The sequence below is a fragment of the Phoca vitulina genome, unplaced genomic scaffold (genome assembly GCF_004348235.1).
Source record: "Phoca vitulina isolate PV1807 unplaced genomic scaffold, GSC_HSeal_1.0 scaffold6, whole genome shotgun sequence".
NCBI lineage: Eukaryota > Metazoa > Chordata > Mammalia > Carnivora > Phocidae > Phoca > Phoca vitulina.
In genome coordinates, this window is record NW_022589709.1 from 30,985,241 (window position 1) to 31,005,482 (window position 20,242).

The 20,242-nt window shown below is 36.0% G+C and overlaps 1 protein-coding gene across 6 annotated transcripts in view; it reads right to left on the bottom strand.

Moving 5' to 3' along the window:
• FAM174A (family with sequence similarity 174 member A) overlaps nt 1-20,242 on the bottom strand; it is a 191,957-nt gene that overhangs the window by 83,137 nt on the left and 88,578 nt on the right. For 3 of the 6 annotated variants that reach the window (XR_004299365.1, XR_004299364.1, XR_004299360.1), the window contains exons 4-6: nt 19,005-19,131; nt 15,198-15,474; nt 14,512-14,665 (exon numbers count right to left, since the gene is read on the bottom strand). The gene's annotated coding sequence lies outside the window, so the exon portion shown is untranslated. Of the gene's footprint in view, nt 1-14,511; nt 14,666-15,197; nt 15,475-19,004; nt 19,132-20,242 lie in introns of those variants that run through there. The other 3 variants (XR_004299361.1, XR_004299362.1, XR_004299363.1) reach the window with 3 other exon arrangements.

Here is a 20,242-nt window from a genome sequence, read left to right on the forward strand (position 1 = left end):
CTTTTAGTGCCACAGTCAGGCCACTGGTGTATTCCATTCTCAAGGCCCAGGCCAGATTTCTAAAATTCACTGAGGAGTGCTGGGATAGGTAAGAACCCAGGCCAACATTTATGGACCATGATGCTCTTGGAGAAACAATCACAGGAATAAGCAAATAATTTTTAATTGTTTATATATGGGACTAAAAATATTTTCCATAATGATGACCCTTGTCTGGTTTCTCTTTGGGATTCTGTTACTCTTGGAACTTTACACAGGTTACAGAATCATAAACTTAGAATTCTAGAAAGTATATAAGTGAGTCAGTGACAATCTTCTTGAGTCCATGTTTCCAAGCCTCTCTTGAGGGTCCCGCAACGTGCCAAAAAGACAAGTTTTTGTATAAATACAAAGGCTGACATGGACTAGGTAGGCAAAAAGAATTTTTTTGTATCAGATATGTTCTACACAGAGGTCAGGCATCATATACTGATTTGGGGGAAGAACACAATCCCCAGATAGCCTGGCTTTTCTTCTGTGGCTACTTCTTTTAGGGATATAAAGGGAAAATTTTCTATAAAGATACGGTTTATGGATGCTAACCTAGCTTAACTCTCATCACAATACTGTCCTCTGGCTTTTCTCTGGAAGTTGTGCAATATGAGCACCTGCTTCTTACCAGACAGACTTTAGGTTGAGTGATGGTGACAGAGAGATGAACAGCATACTTTAAAAAATGTCTCTACTGCCAAGGAATTTAGAGTTAGTGTGGCAGCATCACAATTCTTCTGGCTTAACCGATTAGAAAATGGTATACATGAAGAGAAATAGAAAAGATTTATGCTCATCACCCTTCTATTTGTGCTTCTGAACTCTACCCTAATAGATAACTATCATGGCCCCTGATATGGGGAACGAGTAGACTACAGTTATCTTTATTAGAATTTGTTCACACCAGTGAATTATGATCATGAAATAAAACCTTTCAATAAAAATGCCCAGTTGAATAAAAACATAGCCCCTTTGATTGCTGGGTCCCATCATGTTGCATAATTGTACTGAAAGAATTGCTGAGTAGCTTGGAACACATGTTCTCTGCCACAGTGAAGTGTAGCTTTGATGATATGGAATGATGTTTGAGTCATGGTCTATAATGTGTAAATACCACCTAAATTTACCTAAGACCCTTCATATGATTGACATCATTAGTTTAATGAAACTTGACCTACCAGAGCAACTGTCTTTATGTACTAGAGAGAACTTGTTTAACCCTCTGGTAGTTCCAGTGGGTTTTGCATTAATTAGTCAACACCCATACAATTACATATTCTATAATTGATTCTGACAAAATATACACACAGGCACAGGCAGAATATTGTCTTTAGAATTTCAAAAATCATTAGATACATCTTCAAAAATAAGACTTCTTGCAGTCAAATCACCTGTTTCCTTGAAAGTAAAGATGATGTCATATTAACCAACCCAGACTCCTCAAAAAATTATACTAATGAAAATCAAAATAATTAAAATTTAAGCTATAATATGAAAATCTCCTAGAGATGAAACTTGATCAAATAATTTCACATGCTTCTGAATATATGTAAATCAAAGACTATGTCTATAGTCCTGCATGTATAATAAATAAATACATGTAATGACTACCAGGCCAGAGAGAAGTGTATATTACCTTGATTTATTCATTTATTTTTTTTAGCCCTGAGGAGCATGTAGTTTGGTGGTGGAAAGTGAGGCTTCAGCTATATACCTGGCAGGTTCGAGTAGAGTGCCAATTAAATGACAATATTTTGAAAAATCAAAATGAAATTCTACTCAAAGTGGACCCACTGATTGTCCCGTAAAGAAAAGCAGGCTAGAGTAGTAAAGAGTTGGAATGAAAGACAAAGGAAGAATTCTAGTAGAAATTATGCCATTAATGAACTGTATAAATTTAAGTAAGTCACTTTAGGGGTGCCTGGCTGGCTCAGTCAGTTGAGCATCAGACTCTTAACTTTGGCTCAGGTCAAGATCTCAGGGTCCTGAGATCAAGCTCCACATTGGGCTCCACACTCAGTGTGGAGTCTACTTGAGATTCTCTCTCCCTCTCCTTCTGCCCCTCCTGCTCATGTTCTCTCTTTCAAATAAATAAATAAAAATCTTTAAGTAAGTCACTTTTTTACTCTGTTCCCTGTTCTTACATATGTCAATTTAAAGGACTGGATTGGATGTTTTCTATGGTATGCCAAAAATTGTACCATTTTATCATTCTGTGAATAATATCAAATTCATAAAATAAGAATTCTTCAATCACCACAGTTATTAATCATCATGCTAAGGATTTTATTATCTTGAATGATAGCATAAGAAATGGAAATGAAAAATATGCAACTCAAACAGGAAAAAATAAAAATATGTACTGGCAGACATTATGTTTACTTGAATAGAGAATCAAGAAAAAAGATACATAAAATCTACATATGATAGGTCTGCAAAGTAAATAAGCAAATAAGAGTTTTCCATATATTACAAATAACAAACATAAAATATAATAAAAAGAATAAATCTTTTCCATAACAGAATATATAAAATAAAAAAATAAATTTAATAAGATCTATGCAAAACTATATGAAAAATTTATAAACCATTCCAGAAGTATATAAAAAAGACCAAAACACATATGAAGTCATGTATTATTTCTGAGTGGGAAAATCTAAGATCTCAAAGGTATTAATTCTCAGAATAATCTGTGAACTTAATATAACCTAAGGTAAATCTAATAAAAATCCAAGAACATTTGGAAGAGAATAGTAAGGTGAGATATGCCAAGCTAGTTACCAAAATATACTCTAGCACTACAATAACTAAACCGTAGGCTACTAGCTCAGGATAGAAAGTTCAAAGAAACAGAATAGAGTTCAAAAATAAGCCTTCAGCTAATAACCAGAATCCAGAAAAAAATTGGTTCCAACAATTTTTGCCAGTTTCTCTATTACTTTTATGGAAGCTACAATTTTCAGAATGTGTTACTCCACTATTTACACAGACAAAACTCCTTCAATACAATTTAAAACCAGTCTTATAAATAGAGATGTTATCTAAGGAAATCAACAGAGTAGTGATTTAAACATTCTAAATGTCTTTTTGGGTTTATTTTTGTGTATGGTGTGAGAAAGTGGTCCAGTTTTATGTAGCTTTTGCATATAGCTGTCCAGTTTTCCCAACGCCATTTATTGAAGAGACTAAATTTTCCCCATTGTATATTTTTGCCTCCTTTATCATAGATCAATAGACTATATAAGCGTGGGTTTATTTCTGTGCTTTCTATTTTTTTCCATTGATCTATGTGTCAGATTTTTGTGCCAGTATCATATTGTTTTGGTTACTGCAGCTTTGTAGTATACCTTGAAATCTGAAATCGTGATGCCTCCAGCTGTGTTTTTCTTTCTCAAGGTTGCTTTTGGCTATTCAGGGTTTTTTGTGGTTCCATAGAAATTTTAGGATTGTTTGTTCTAGTTTTGTGAGAAATGCTATCGATATTTTGATAGGGATTACATTGAAGCTATAGATTGTTTTGGGTAGTATGGATATTTTAAAAATATTAATTCTTCCAATCTATGAGCATGGAATATCTTTCCATTTCTTTGTGTCATCTTCAATTTCTTTTATCAATGTTTATAGTTTTCAAAGTACAAGTCTTTCACCTCTTTGGTTAAGTTTATTCTGAGGTAGTTTTTTTTCTTTCTGGTGCAATTATAAATGGAATTGTAATAATTTCTCTTTCTACTACTTCATTATTACTATATAGAAACACTATCAATTTCCAGATTAAAGACCTACATGTAAGACATGAAACCATGAAAATCCCAGAAGAGAACACAGGCAGTGATTACTCTGACATTAGCAATAGCAACATTTTTCTAAATATGTCTTCTTAGGTGAAGGAAACCAAAGCAAATATAAACTATTAAGATTACATCAAAATAAAAAAGGAACAGTGAAGAAAACTGTCAACAAAAGAAGAAGGCAACCTACTGAATATGAGAAGATCTTTGCAAATGATAAACCTGATAAGGAGTTAATATCCAAAATACATAAAGAAATTATATAACTCAACACCAAAAAACCAGACAATCCTATTAAAAAATGGGCAGAGGACCTCAACAGACATTTTTTTTTTTCCCCAAAGAAGACATAGAGATAGCCAAAAGACATATAAAAAGAAGCTCGATATTGCTAATCATCAAGGAGATGCAAATCAAAACCATAAGAAATGTCACCTTACACCTGTCAGAATGGCTAAACTAAAAAAAAAAAAGACAAGAAATAACAAGTGATGGCAATGATGTGGAGGAAAAGGAATCCTGTGCACTGTTGGTAGGAATGTAAAATACTATAGCCACTGTGGAAAACAACATGGAGTCTCCTCAAAAAATTAAAAATAGAAATACCATATGATCTATAATTCTACTACTGGGTATTTACCCAAAGAAAATGAAAACACTAATTCAAAAACACTAATTGAAAACACTAATTCAATACATATATACCCTCTTAAGTTTATTACAGCATTATTTATAAGAACCAAGAAATGCAGCAACCTAAGTGTCCATCAATAGATGAATGGATAAGGAAGATGATGTACACACACACACACACATACACACACACACACACACAGAAAATTAGGCAGCCATAAAAAAGGATGAGATTCTGCCAATTGGGACAACATGGATGGCCCTGAAGGGTATTATGCTAAGTGAAATAAATCACGCTGAGAAAGACAAATACCATATGATTCACATTATATGCGGAATCTAAATCCAAAACAAATAAATGATCATACAAACAAAAAGCAGAATCAGACCTGTAAATACAGAGAACTAATGGTTGCCAGGCAGGAGGAGGTTGGGGGATGGGCAAAATGAGTAAAGAGGAGTGGGAGATATAGGTTTCCAGTTATTGAATGATAAGTCACAGGTATAAAAGGCACAGCACAGGCAATAAAGTCAATAATTTTGTAATACCGTTGTATGGTGACAGATGGTAGCTACACCTGTAGAAAACATAGCATAATGTATAGAGAAGTTGGATCACTATATTGCACACCTGAAATTAATTTAACAGTGTGTCAACTATACTCAAATTAAAAAATTAAAAAAAATAAACATTCTAAATACCATATAAACTCTAAAATGTATTCACACATTTAGTTAAAACTTTGGTATCTTTTTGCCTAAATATTTTCTGTATTTCTTGCAGTTTCCTGTATTTCAACTTCCCTTGCTCAGTGTCCTTATAAAATATTCACAAAAATATTTATTCTATCTTCCTTAACTTGCTACTTTTATGGCTTAATGCAGGATATGAAACTCACTGGAAAATGTACATGTACTATGAAATGTAAGGTGAATTTATTAATAGACATCAAAGTCTTTTCTGTGGGACCTGAGTATTAAATATCAAATAGCACTTTTCTGAAGAGGAGGACCATGATGCCCAAATGTTAGGCAAAAATAGTCTTCAATTCAGCTGTATTTTGATGGTAGCAATTCAGAATATGAGATGCCTTGGACATGTGTCATGAAATGAATGTCTATGGAAGCCCGTCTTAGCATCTCAGGAGAGAAATGAAAACTAGAAAGAGGAAAAAGAATTTATAATATACCCTCAAATCGTTATAATCACTCAAATATTAATTATTTAATACCATAAAAAGAATTATGTGAAAGATTTCAACATCTTTCAAAATCTGATATCTGTTTCAGGATTGAGAGAGAGACAGAGACAGAGGGAAGAAAGAGAGAAAGGAAAACAAACTTTTGGAAAACACTTAATTATAGTTTAGGGGATCAAATATTGCAATTATGATGTCATGACCTAGGTAGTAATTTTTATTTTGCAAAATTTCGACATTACTTTTTAAAAAATCCACTAGAACTTCTTACAACTTTTTTACGTCATGAAATAATCTAAGAATTTGCGAAATAGCAATCCTAAAATTAAAGTCACCAAGGATATGATAAAATTGATGATAATAGCACTAAAGACAACATTAGAAGCTACTGAGTAATTTTTGAAGTTTGTAATCACCCATTCATATAATATGCCCATATGCAATGCCATGAAGGCTAAACAGTATACTTGTAAAAATAAAGGTAAACCGAATACAGCTAATCTGTTGATTTTTGCTATGTTAATAATCAGTAGAAATTGCTAAATATGAGAGTAATAGTGATTAACAATCTGGAAAGGAATTGATCATATACACATGACCATAACATTTATTTTCATTTTAATAAGAAAAAAATTTTGATTTAAATTTTCTTCCTAATTAAAACAAATTACATCTACCATTTTCCTTGATAGGCCTTATAATTATCTAGCAATATTATATGCCACACCAAAATCAGTGTAAAGTTTCTCATAGGAAGTGGCATAGTAGAGGTGACAGAACAGTCTCAAAATTCAGTAACAACTTAAGACCCTAGAAAAATTAGAGAAGTTTATTTTGTAGAGCACTCAAATACACAGAATACTAAAATTTTATCTCAATATTTAAAAGAGGAAGTGAAAAGTAGGGCAGGCGACCTAAGATAGAAGTCCGAAGATATGGGTTCTAGCCCTAATTTGTGATTTGGGGGAAGTCACTTAATATCTCTGTAAAATTGGGCTGAACAACCTATTACAATGGTCAAAAATAAGACAAAATATAGAAATATAATAGTTGTAGAGTTTTTGAAATTTCACTCACCATTGCCTTCTTTTCCAGGTCTAAGGTCTATGACATAAAGCTTTAAGCCAGGTGACTATAATTAACTAAGGCATTTAATGCAAAACATTCATAGAAGTTGGGAAGGGAAAAAAGAAATACTTTCTTTTAGAATGCATCTTCTTGCACGGCAGTGGAACTTTCCCCAAATCTTACCAAACATATCTTCCCTTTTGACTAAGTAATACATTCTTTCTATAGAACCACAATCAGAATTTGAAAAGACTGCTGAATAGACAAGCTTCATGAACTGATTTGACTGAAACTTATGGTTCAACTGTTTATTAGAAGGCGAATTTCTTTCAGTTGCATGGATGTCAATTTTAAATAATAATATACCTATGTTAAGAGACTCAATTAGTTTCACAGGACCGCACAATGGAAAGAATCCTTTGGTCTAACCTGTAGGAAGATCTAAGGGCTTCTCTTTCTCTTTCCCTGCAGGGGCTAAACCCCCTATAACTTATATTGCCAGGGGACAGCTTACTGTACCCACCTCTTCCTAATTCCAGTCTGCAGTATCACATTATATCTCTAAATCAGCCACAGTGGTAGTAAATACACTATGGAAATCTATAAACACTACTAATTAGGACTTTTTCCTGGAAAGAGAAAGGGATTCTGTTGGGGGGATGCCCAGTTGTTACAAACTTACCAACCTACCATTAGCCAAATCATGTAAACTCTGGTTACAAGGAAAAGTGACCCAATGTTAAACATGTTGATGAACAAAGACACAATTTTTTCTGCCTTTGAAACTAAAACCTCTACCCAACACCCTCTCTGTAAAGTGACTCTTTAACTGCAAAGCTCTCAAAAGGAAGCATTCCTTGCTTTCCCTCTGAAATGAAAAGACAGGAGACCCAGTAGACTGAATTCTGAGAAAGACAGAGTAAACTCTGGAGTCCATTAAGTGTACTTGCCCTTGATGAATCTTATCAGTGAGAGGCACTAGGTCTGGCAGTTTCCTCCTCTCCCTCTCCTCCTCCCCTGGGATGAACACAGGCTAACAGCAATTTTCTTGCCTCTTTGGGTTTGTCCTAAGGATTTTAAATGGCAGCTCAATTGTCACCATATGGAGTTTTGGGGTAAGGTGAGAATAGAAGAAACAGCAATTAATTGACTTTAATTAATTATTAATTGATTATTAACTTAGTAACTTAATAATTAAGTTATTTGACTTTTGAAGGACTTTCCAACTTGCTTTAGGGCTTATCATTGCAGCAACTACGATTCTAATACTTTTTTTTTTTTTTTTTTAAGATTTAATTTATTTATTTGACAGAGAGAGACACAGCGAGAGAGGGAACACAAGCAGGGGGAGTGGGAGAGGGAGAAGCAGGCTTCCCGCTGAGCAGGGAGCCCGATGCGGGGCTCGATCCCAGGACCCTGGGATCATGACCTGAGCCGAAGGCAGACGCTTAACGACTGAGCCACCCAGGCGCCCCGATTCTAATATTTTTTTATCAGTATAGTATTATAGTACTAAATTTGCTAAAACAACCCCTACCCTCCAAATTTATGAATGAGAATATTTTTTAAAAGTACAGGGCTGATTGTACATCTGAAACTAATATAAGACTGTATGTTAACTGGAACTAAACTAACCACTTAACAAAAATAATAAAGTACATACCACCGATTAAAAAAAAAAAAGTACAGGGCTGAAGGAACGTCTTCTATCAATGATGCTGATATGTGAAGGAAGGATTCAAAATAATAATACAACCAGATTATACCTTTTTTTTTTTTTATTTTCAAATTTTCATCTTTCCCACAAACTGACTCAGGATAACAGTATTAAAATTAAATCAATCCAGGGCGCCTGGGTGGCTCAGTCGTTAAGCGTCTGCCTTCGGCTCAGGTCATGATCCCAGGGTCTGGGATCGAGCCCCGCATCGGGCTCCCTGCTCAGTGGGAAGCCTGCTTCTCCCTCTCCCACTCCCCCTGCTTGTGTTCCCTCTCTCGCTGTGTCTCTCTCTGTCAAATAAATAAATAAAATCTTTAAAAAAAAAAAAAAATTAAATTAATCCAGAAAGTTATAGTTCTGGTTAAAATAGCATAAAATACATTTTTACAAACTGCTTTCTCTCAGTTATATTCTTGTATTGAGTGGACAAATGAAAAGTATAGTCATTGCATGTATCCTTAAGAAAAGTGGACAAAATGAGAGACCTTACATTGTTTTCATTGAAAACAACCTATATCCAGTTTTCCGATACTTATATTGAGGGACTTAAGAAGGGTGTGAAATGGAATTGGGTAAGAAATAGCAACCAAAGAGAATGCCAGAGGAGGAAGGAATGAGTCAATTAATCTCATCCATTAATAATCTGACACTGACCATTATTTGTTGACTCAAAAGGAAAGATATGTTAAAAAGTTGTCAGGTAAGATCTTACCATAGTGAGCAAAAGAAATGCATCAAACACCTGCATCCTGGTAAACATTACTGTTGAAAGTGTCATTATATTGAGTGTCTGATACAGAATTCAAATTTGATGAATTTTGAATAAAGTGATCCATTTTTTATTCTCTAATGTCAGAGAAGTAATTTATTAAATTCCTTAAAGTCATCTGATTATAAATGTAATTCTAAAAGGGATGTAAGTCAAAAAATAAAAATAGAAAGGATGTATGTCACAGATCTCTTTGCTTATAGCAACTCTTAGATTCTCCTTTGGAATCTTGGTGATTGCTTCTTACAAGATTTATTATACTTATATTTAATGGGCATTAGAGGTCTAAGTTCTAAAAGTGTTTGGGACTTTTAGGAAAAGTGACTGAAGAGAAAGATTGTGTATGCAGCTAATACTCAAGGGGGCTGAGCAGGAGATTCGGTGCACCCTGAAAGGTAGAACAGGTAGTTTGGAGAATTCTGCCGCAAGTGTAGCAAGATGCTATGGAGTTAGAGTTCAGGTGACTTTGAGAAAACAATTTCATTATGAAATCCAGAGGAACTAACAGAGGAACAGGGGATAGGCAGAAAATGCTGTGCTTTCTTAGATAATAGATGAATCCAGCAAAACAGTTACAGTCCTGGAGGGAAAGTGTAATTGTAACCTGACTGAAAAGGACACATGAAAGGAACTTGGGTTTATAGGAGGGGCTGGACAAATGGCCAAGGAAGTACCTAATGGAAACTGTATAATGCTTTAGCTAGGGTCATGGGGATCTGAGAAACTTTACATCCTCCTATTTCACTTCTCATTACTAAGTTTGTAACGCAAGATTCTGTTGCACCTTAGTAGTTTATTTACTGTGGAGACTGTGTCTGAAGGGCAGCAGCAAACACCATGGGGTAGAGGGCTAATGAAGAGACAGAAATCTCAGAAAGTTACGAACCTGGGGGTGGAAGCAGATTTACCTTGAGACTACTGAGGCTTCAGCTTTAGAGCCCTCACTTCCACCAGCCCCTATGCGTGGGCTGCCTCTGAGTAACCATAGGCATCATGGAGATGTAATTAAGATAAATTTAATTTGTGTTTAGTGAAATGTCTATTTCTGTGCTTTGCAGTCATTTCCATCTATAGTTAAGCTATTGCTCATCCCAGTGTCAAAATAGCTTCCAGAATATTCCTACCACCATTGTGCCTATTCCTTCATATCCTGAAATGTAGGTTTAGGGTCCAACATAAAATTCATAACCCTTACTACAAGTAATATTTGAATACTAATTGACGAATGAGCATCATCATTACAAACAGCATTTAATCTTAGTCACTGCCCAAGACATCTTGAAATACCTTTAATCTTGGAGTTCATGTATGAAAGAAACTTGATAATATTGTCCAAATTTTAAAATAATTTTCCAGGGGCACCTGGGTGGCTCAGGCCATGATCCCGGGGTCCCGGGACTGAGCCCCACATCGGGCTTCTGACTCAGTGGGGAGCCTTCTTCTCCCTCTCCCTCTGCTTCTCCCCCTGCTCATGCGTGTGCTCTCTCTCTCTCTCTGTATCTCTGTGTCTCAAATGAATAAATAAAATCTTTAAAAAAATAATTTTCCAAATTAAAAAAATATATGTAAGTAGTGAAGCTGTAATGTTGAACAGCTCTCCTGAAGGTAAGACTAAATTATCTTTCTCTTGTCTCTAAGGAAAAAAAAAAAAATATTAGAAATTGTTGGCAAATAAAGAAATAATCAAAAAGTGTGCAACCCAAAAGTAAAGGAAAATATTGTATTATAAAACTTGGACAATTAATTAATAAAAATGTATTTGCTTCCCCCCTGCATTTTGTGCTGTTTTGGGTGGTAGAATATATGGAGGTACAATCCCCAGATCCCTCTTTCAGAAGAGAAGCCTTCGTATTTCCCACTGCTGGGGGTAGTGGTTGCTGTTTGTTCGCAGATTCAGCATCTCCTAGGAACTGCTCTGCATGAAGGCAGCTGCCCTGCCCAAGATTATGCCCCCTTCAAGGGCCACCCAACGTCTCAAACCAGTAGGGTACAGAGACCTGTATCCTTTACCCCTTGCCGACACGGGGACAATGCTGAAGGACCATTCTACTTCAAGAGCTTCTGGTGGCCTCTGGTGCAGCTGAACCACAGCTCAGACTCTCTGTCTTCCTCTCAGCACCCTCCCTCTCTCAGGAGTTGTTCCTTAGTACAATTCTGAAAAATTTTCTTACACAATCCATTTCAAGGTAGTATTTAAGAAAATGTGTATTTTTTTGTTTTAGTTTGTAATTTAAAAAAATTTGTTTCTCATTCTAAGTAGATATTAAATGTTTTATCTAATTTTGTATCCATAGTTTTGTATTCTTGTACTTAAAAGAACTCTCAAAAAAGCTTGAATCTGGTCCTTCTCTCTTTGCAGGAGAAACTTCCAGCCAGTTGGTCCCTCCACCTGGTGGCAGGAGAAACTATTCTAATAATAGCAGAGACTGATCAGGGCCCTCTTTGCATGAGAGAAGTCTGTGGCCATTATGAGCTTCACCACCAACTCCCGTGGTGGTCTTTCTTCTGAATGTATTGCCGCTGGGTCTTTTTCATATTGCTTGGTTTCACACTCCATAAATTTAACATTGTTCAAAAACAACATTTTCTAATTTCCATAGTCAAATATATCCAATCATCCCCCAAATATCTTTATAGCTTTTTTTGACCTTCCACTCAGGTAAACAAGTTTGTGCATTTTTCCTGATTGTCAGGTCTCCTTATTTTCCTTTAATCTGCAAGAATCCTTTCACTTTTATTTTCTTTCAGGACATTGATATTTTTGAAAAGTTTAAGCCACTTGCACTGTAGGATATCCTACATTTTAGAATTGTCTGTTTAGAACAACTGTATTCTAAGATATTTAACAATCTGTATTTGTCTGATTATTTTCTCATGTTTAAATTGAATTATTCTCTTGGTAAGAATATTACATAGATGATGCTAGGAATTTTTCCATTGCATCACATCTTTGTAAATATAAAGTCAGTGTGCTGATTTATCTTATTATTTGTGAGACAGTGTGAAATTGGATCACTATTATTTACCTGAATGTTATCTGAGTTTCCCCCTTTGTAATTGATAAATGATCTGTATGGTGATACCTTAAACCATGTGAATATCCTTGCACTGGTTTTAGTGCTCAGAAGTCCTCAGCAAATGCTTAACTGCTCATTTAAAAAGCTAGACAGGAAAGAAGTGTAAGAAATCCAAATTACAAAGTGGGACCATATGTGATGCCCTGTAATTAAATGGACAGAGCTCAGGTGGCTCCTGTCTTGGCAGCACCGGGATTTACTGAATGAGCAAGCTGGTTCCTGGGCCAGGATCTGCTACAGCGGATGAGCCGCACCATGTGACCCATCGAACACTGGCCATTATGTCCAATGTTTTAACCCAAATGGTCATTAGTTCCAGGTCTGTGCTTTGCTCTTGGGCTGAATCTGCTCCTTTCCACTTAATTGTGTGCATCCACATTTTCCAGGAAATACTTCTGCACTTACTGAATTCCTGGGGACAGTGTCACAGCATGTTTCCAAAGTGCACCAGCTGCCCAAGGGCTCTCATGACAGCTGGGGTCACATTTGCCAGAATGATGCATCACATCCTACTTGCCTGGCTTGAGAGTCCCCTTAGTGAAGAACAGACTGATTGACTGAATGATTGATTTATTTATATTAATTAGAAGTTTGACCTTTTCAACCTGGAGTCCCAGGGGACTTTTCTTACCACTCTCTCTGCCAGGTGCAGGAGCTATCTTAGATGTCACTGCTTCACCCTGGGGGGACTCCAGTTTGTGCTGAGAACCTATGATTCTCACTGTCCTTTCATTCTGCAGCATATACTGCTGCTGCTAGCGCTGTTTTCAGTCCTTGGTGTGTAACAGTTCTGAAATTATAATAAATATATGTGTCTACGTTGTCCAAAGGTCGATTCTTATCTCTGCTTCATCAGTGGTTTAGGATCCAAAAGATCAGTATGCCAGACTAATTACTTCTGTATTTAAAGCCAGGAGCTTGTTTCCTACTGCTCTGTGTCATGTTGTGACAGCAAAACATTACAGATATTCAGGATTTCACTCTTGACATAAAACATACAACCACTAGTTGATCTGATTTGCTGATTAGGTTATACTCTAGAGCCACACATTTAACATGAGAAACTAGGGCTTTTTCTTCTTCAAAAATTTTAGGGGTTCCATTGATGGCAATTTGAGAACGCCTTTGCTATCAATGCAGGGGATTAGTGTACCACAAAATACTTCCTTTCACCTTGCAGCCCTATTAACACCTTGCATAGGAACAATGAAGAAGAGTCCAATGTTACTTATTCAACAAATGAAAATGTACTCCATAATTATTTTGTGGTAAATGTAGCAAAATCTCTTTTTTTCTGACTACTCCTTCCTTATCCCTTAATTTCCATATCTTGATTTATTCATATCTTTCAGAAAAAGGCAGACAACAGTCAATATATTTAGAACACCTTCCAGGATTTCTAAAAGTGAAGTGATAAACATATTCCCACTCACATCCTCTGACTCACTTTCATTCACATGCACAGTTGTGTTTCCCAGTAAGGCCACATAACAGATATTAAACTCTAAAGACAAGCTGAACAGTCAGACCAAATTGGCCACCCAGCCTGAAGGCACACAGTGAGGGATAATGGCACAATCAATCTACATTGTCCTTTTGTCATAACACAATAGTGAAGTTGAAAAGTGACCACACAACAGCTCAACATTGCATGTAAGGGGCGTCTGGGTGGCTCAGTTGTTAAGCGTCTGCCTTCGGCTCAGGTCATGATCCCAGGGTCCTGGGATCGAGCCCCACATCAGGCTCCCTGCTCAGCGGGAAGCCTGCTTCTCCCTCTTCCACTCCCCCTGCTTGTGTTCCCTCTCTCACTGTCTCTCTCTCTCTGTCAAATAAATAAATAAATAAATAAAATCTTAAAAAAAAAAAAAAAAAACATTGCATGTAAAGGACTAATTTGCTGTCTTTCTTAGATATTCTTTCCTGGGTTATGAAGAAATAAGATAAACCTAAAATTTCTCATGAGGAATCAAGGGAAAACCACAATCAATTGTACCAGTTTGCTGTTCTTTTTGGGCTTAATACCCTAGAGGAGTTTTAAAAATATATGAATGTCTTCTTTTTTATCTATGTATATTATCCTCAAATATTAGGATTCTCTAGAGAAACAGAACCAACAGGATCTACATACATATACACATACAATACACATATATAATATGCATAATTTATTCTAAAATATGGAACACATTAGAATATACAGAAAGAGATTTAGTATAAGGAATTGACTCACATGATTAGGACTGTCAAGTCTCCACATCTGCAGGATGAGTCAAGTAAGCTGGAGACTCAGGAGAGCCAGAGATAGAGGTCCAGTCTTGAGTACAAAGGCCCGGGAAACAGGAGAGTCCATGGTGGAATTCCAGACTGAAGAGCAGTCTCAAGACCTTGAAAGAGGCAACGTTTCAGTTTGAGTTTGAAGGCAGGAAAAAAGATTGATGTCCGACTTTGAAGGCAGTCAGGCAGGAATTCTCTCTTAGTTGGGAAGGGGTCACCTTTTTATTCTATTCAAATAATAAATTGGGTGTGGCCCACCCACATTATAGGGAGGGCAAACTGCTTTACTCAATCAATTTAAATGTTAACCTCACCCAACAACACCAGCATAATGTCTGTCCAAATATCTGTGGCCCAGTCACAGTGACATGTAAAACCATTCAGATATTTATTTTATAAATGTTTATACTCTCCTTATTTTCACCTAGCACACTACATTTCACTCCCATCACTGAACTTAATAGAGAGGTGACTTGACTTTGGGTGGTGGCCACTCAATTCAACCATCTCATGTAAAAACAATACTGATAACAGAAGCTCTGATTCCTACATTTATGTCAACTCATCTTATTTACTTTTCCACACAGGATTCTGTTTTTTAGAGATATGGAAAATCATTTTTCAGAGTTATTTAACCAATACCTTTTAATCATACTTTCATATTCCCAAGCAAGGATCTGTCACAATTTCAATGTTGGACACCGTGAGGCGATATTTTTCATTTCTGAGCAAGGCTTTAGAAATAGCAGATCCCTTCGTTTATGTTATAGACAAGAGTCTGAAGTGTGAAGAAGCGAAATGCCTTGTTCATGGGCAAGGCAGCAGGAGAACAGGGGTCAGAATCGACTCTGGATTCTCAGGCCTGTTGCACCTTTCCGTCTGTTAGACTTTCTCCTATGCTGTAGCAGCAGGTAAGGACCTATCAGACAGAAATGCAACACAATTTCACACTCCTCACAGTAAGCCCAAACCACCTTTCCTGCCGTATTTAATGCTTACCATTATTGTCATCTAAATCACTAAGAGAGAATATCAGTAAATTCAGCCAAACTTCCAATAAACAGTTGCTGAGTAAATATGACTGCAAATATAACAGAGTGACCAGTGCAAATAGAACTCTTCATTTCACTGTGGATAGCAAATAGGAGCTCCTACTAAGGAATATTTCAAAATTATATTGCTATTATCTCCAGGACAGAAATGCAAAATAACCCATAAAAGGGATATATTATAACCCCAAATAATAACAATGACTGCTTGAGCAGTATCTTCTTCCCTGCAGGCACAGTTACGAAGGAGCTAGCCCTAATGGAGAAGAAAATATAATAATAATAAAAAATTCAAACTTCAGGGTGTTGTCAGAGGTCCACTCCACTTCACAGTAAATTTGTTTTAATCTTAATAGACGAAGAAAAAGAAAACAGAGAATACAATGAGGAAAAATATTTTAAACTTCAGGATCTAGTTCACCCTATTTTTCCTAAACCTGTTTATTTGAAAAAAGCAACAGTTGTGAAGATTAAGGATCTAAGTTAGCAGCAAAGCTGCCAGAAGGATGTCCCCTCACTTGAAATTTCCTTGCTTTCCTCTAAGGACCCAAAGTGCACTCAATATAAGTGGCAGCTCCTCGCTCATCATAGCTGAGGATTCACTTTTTCCTGCCTGGTAAATGCTGGCGTGCAGGGTGAAAGCTCAAGTGTCAGAGGAGGGAAGGGGCTGATGCTCCAAGTGTGGGGACAGGGGCCTACGGAGTCTGTCTGGGTCAGGAGCTGACCTCGCTAGAGGAGCAGCATCAAGTGGTCAAGGGCATTTCCAGACCAAGAAAGAGGAGGGGGATCAAGGTGAAACGTTTAAAGTTCCAAGAGGCTAAACTTGAAATATCTTTCTGTTATTATAGCATTTTCTTAGATTGTTTGCATACAGTTCATTCTGTAAGAACTTCAGGTTTTGATACAAAGACACAAGTGATGAGAGCATTATGATCATGAGACTGGAAAACTACTTTTCTTTATTTTAACTCCCTATGGGTATTTTTTTAAAACATGTCCTGTAAAAAAAAAAAAAAAAATACTGAGGGCAATGGTACCGACTCTGATGTTTTAAGGATGACTTTATTCTAGCTCACTATTTTTTTTTTTTTTTTTTTTTGAGCAGTAAGCCTCAGTTTAATTCCATTTTAGAGTGGTTTGGAATTGACCCAAGAGTTTTATTCCTCATTTAGTGGTCTTGAGGAGAGATAGAAGAAAGGGATTCATTTAAAATAGGACCCAAGGGACTACTCCAAATCCTAAGAGGTTGGATCTTGGCCTCTCTGAGCCTACAGAGTTAAAAATAGCATACCACACATTATTCTAAGTCTGTAGAGCTATTTGAACTACTCCACACCTTAGTATACTGGGTTCTCAAATCTCTATGGGTTAAATGAACCAAATATTTCAGGGTAAAATTCACCAAGATGTAAATAAAACCATTTAATTTGGTATTATCTATATTTCATTACGTTTGAGGGTTTAAAATATAAAAATGGCTCTGACTTTTAAGCAGTCAGGCAGTAAAACAAAGGCACATTGATGGACCTGGAGAGAGGATGCAAAAAGTTGAATTGGGGCGAATGAGAGGATATATAATGATTCCTTCTTTAAAAATACATTCATAAACATTGTTTCTAAAACAAAAGAAGATTCTAAAGGCAAGGGAGTATGCCTACACTGGAAACTTAAGATCATGTACTGTTAGCTCAATAGTACATGAGGAAATAATTACCTGTATTCAGAATATTTATATACAGGCTGAGCATCCAGTCAAATCAAATAAAAAGAAACTAGACATATCAAAAGATGACCTTTAAAACTTACTGAGTTTGTCTCTAACAAATTAAAGGAGACTCATCTGCCTGGGGCATTTAAGGCTGTTGCATAAATTTGCACAGGTCTTCCCATATACCTACCTTAGGCTCCAATTAAATACATCTACTACTATTGTTTCTCACATTAATGTTATGATATCAAGTTTTGCTTGTGCTTTTCCTTCCAATTTAAGTACTTTCAGGATCCTATTCATCTTTCAAGCTCCATTTCAAAATATCACTTCTACCTCAGAGATACTCTTATTTTTATTCCTTTAATTCCAAAGCCAAAATGTATATTCTCTCCCCTTCCATTCTAGTGGGACTTCCATTCCATTAAGATAAAGACAGGGGTGGCAGAGTAGGGGTACCTGGGTGGCTTAGTCAGTTAAGTGTCTGACTCTTGGATTTGGATCAGGTCATGATTTTGGGGTGGTGAGGTCGAGCCCCAAGTTAGGCTTTGCACTCAGCAGGGAGTCTGCTTAAGATTCTCTCTCACCCTCTCTCTCTGCCCCTCTCACCGCTCACTCTCTAAAATAAATAAATAAAATCTTAAAAAAAAAAAAAAAAAAGACAGGGGTGGCAGGGCAGATGGGGAAATTTCCTAGGACAAGATATGAAGTTAAGGTAATTTTTCTGAAAGATTTATTAACATTCAAGTCTTCAGGTGCTTTTTCTTTTTTTCTCAAGTCACTTAAGCATTCAACAATTTGCTGACTGTTGTGAGCCAACCCAGTGTTAGAAGTACCTGAAAATGTAAAGATAGACTAAGGCATAGCACCTACTCTCAAAAATTTCACATCCAATGGGCAGGAGGGATTTGAACATTGCCACACAAGAAAAACATAGAAAAGGGCCAAAGAGAAGCAGGGCAGTAGCACATCACATGAAATTTTCATAAGTATCCACATGTCTAATTTATTCTAGATTCAGACTATTGAGATAAGTGAGAGTTATTTTGTCATATCATCCATCACTGAAGATACACACTCTAGACAGAAATAAAAAAACAAACACAACAAACAGAAAACATAAAAATCTTATTTGTTGCCCTGAGCATGTTTGAATTTGGTCCTCAGCTTCATTTGTTTTAGATTTTCACATTTCATGGTTCACTTAGCTCCTATGAGTCAGATGAAACATTTTTAAAACCTATTCTTATCTACCTATTTGCATATATGTTTATTTTATAAGCTTGGAATTTTTGCATTAACTTTCTGACCACAATGTTGAAGTCCCATGACAGAGTATGAACATTTTTAACAATTTTATCTCTACTGTAACCTCTAAAAATATTTTTTATGCATAGCTTATAAAATGTTCAAGTGTATAAGAAAGTAGGCAGATGTATACTTAGGAAATACTTTAATAGAGGCTCAAAAATTATTTAGAAAGCTAGATGTAAGACAATTTTTGGTACTTTTCTAAAAACAAAGGATAAAATGTATAATCATTATGGGCCTACAGAAGGCTCAACACTGGGGAATTGGAATAATGGCTTCATTTTCTGAATAAAGAATGACTGACTGAACTTGAATCAATTTACCTCCCTGTGCCATCTACTACGACTCATCTGTAATATTGAGCTGAATATTTCTTCTTACCTTCGATTTCTTCCTCTCCTATATGTAGACAATAAAGAAATATCCAGAGTATTTCCAATATTGGAGTGATTTGATTGTACATGATTTAGTTGGAGGTTGGAGCTACTTCCTACATCCACCAGTGTGACTGGCAACAACAAAAAGGAAAGAGGTAAGAGTAATTAAATTTCAATTTTCTCTCCTGCCAAGAATCAACAATTTTTTTTTTCTAAATCTCACAGTTATGCTCTAATGGGGTTTGCCATATGGTCTTGGTCAAAAGAAGACTTTTCAAGATGACATTCTGCTATTTCTTATCTTCTTTCCGTCTGTGTCTTACACAGCAAATGTGCTCACCGTACACGTCAAAACAAGATTTGCTTTGTTCTGACAGCACTGAAGTTCAATCCTCACACTAAAAATCAAGTTCTTCTTTCTGTTTCCCATCTACTGTAACTGGTCACGGAAAATTTCAGAAAATTCAGATGTGCACTGGGAGCTTGGTTTATGTATGTAGCTAAAAAGATTTTGCTCTGCTCTTGCACAGATAGTCTAATTTCACTGTGACAACAGGAGCAATCGGATGATTTGAAGTTCATAAACAGCCAGAAAATGTTCTAGGAAATATTTAAGGAACAGATAGAAAAATAAATAAATACAGAAACTAGAAAGAAATACCATTAATTCATGCCACCTAGGAGGTTATCTAAAGTTGTTACGAAGAGATAAAATATATACTATTTTAAAGTAAATACAAATTTGCTCATACAGAGCATGTGTTATAATTCAAACCAAGCTAATAAAATACCATAGGAATCTTTAAGCCATGTACTTTAATAAATGTATATGACAGGAAAGATTATAGAATGGCCTTTAATAAATTAGCTACTACTATTTCATGTAATTAGATGTTTGTACAAAATTTCCAATAGTTCCTTTATAATGTCCTTTAAGAATTCATTCTCTAGTCTTATTCATTAACTTTTGCTGCCTACCAAAATGAGGTTAACAACCCAGATAAACTTCAGGCCAGTCCACTGAAAATTCCATTAATGATGTCCCAAGCAAGATGGTTTCACTACACTGTTGCAAAATAATAATAATACTTCTGTAAATATCCTTTCTTGTGGCTTCAAAGATTTTTACAAATGTTACCTAGGATTTTGTAATGTGAAAAAAAAACATTTAAAAAGCAAACATTATTGGGGGGCGGAGCAAGATGGCGGAGGAGTAGGAGACCTGGATTTCGTCTCCTCTCA